This window comes from Etheostoma spectabile, chromosome 24 (genome assembly GCF_008692095.1).
Source record: "Etheostoma spectabile isolate EspeVRDwgs_2016 chromosome 24, UIUC_Espe_1.0, whole genome shotgun sequence".
Taxonomy (NCBI): Eukaryota; Metazoa; Chordata; class Actinopteri; order Perciformes; family Percidae; genus Etheostoma; species Etheostoma spectabile.
In genome coordinates, this window is record NC_045756.1 from 15,621,660 (window position 1) to 15,622,551 (window position 892).

Genomic DNA, 892 nt, shown 5'->3' on the forward strand with positions numbered 1-892 from the left:
GAGTCAGTTCTGTAAAATGTGAGGAGTAGCAATAAAAAGTCGCCACCAAAATAAATAGTAAAGTAAAAATATCTGAAAAATCTACTTGAGTACAGTAACGAAGCATTTGTACTTTGTATTTGTACTTCGTTACTTCCAATCTCTGCTGCTTTCTCCCACTTCCACTGTGCCCCCCCCCCTGGGTTTACCAAAGGCGCCCTCAGTCAAGCTGGCGACCGGAGCAGGAAAGAAGGAGGAAGAGGAGGAGGAGCAGCCTGCAGCAGTGAAGGAGGAAGAAGCGGAGGAGGAGCCTACAGCAGTGAAGGAGGAGGAGGAAGAGGAGGAGGAGCAGCCTGCAGCAGTGAAGGAGGAAGAGGAGGAGGATGAGCCTACAGCAGTGAAGGAGGAAGAGGAGGAGAAGCAGCCTGCCGCAGTGAAGGAGGAAGAAGCGGAGGAGGAGCCTACAGCAGTAAAGGTGGAAGAGGAGGAGAAGCCTGTAGCAGTGAAGGAGGAGGAGGAGGAGGAGGAGCCTGCAGCAGTGAAGGAGGAAGAGGAGGAGGTGGAGCCTGCAGAAGTGAAGGAGGAGGAGCAGCCTGCAGCAGTGAAGGAGGAAGAGGAGGAGGTGGAGCCTGCAGCAGTGAAAGAGGAGGAGGAGTATGTGGTGGAGAGAGTTTTGGACCGCAGAGTGGTAAAGGGAAGAGGAGAGTTTCTGCTGAAATGGAAGGGGTTCTCAGAGTAAGTATGAGTCTAGAATATTAATAATTGGTGATTTTGGTCCTGAATATATAACACACACACACACACACACACACACACACACACACATACTTTCAACAGCATAATTTTCAGCGTTCTCAAAGTTGAAGGTTTGGTATTTTGACACTAAGGTGCAGACCCGCAAATAACCTTACAA

At 49.8% G+C, this 892-nt stretch overlaps 1 pseudogene; it reads left to right on the forward strand.

Moving 5' to 3' along the window:
- Positions 1–892, forward strand: part of LOC116673702 (gastrula zinc finger protein XlCGF8.2DB-like) — a 325,201-nt pseudogene that overhangs the window by 245,862 nt on the left and 78,447 nt on the right.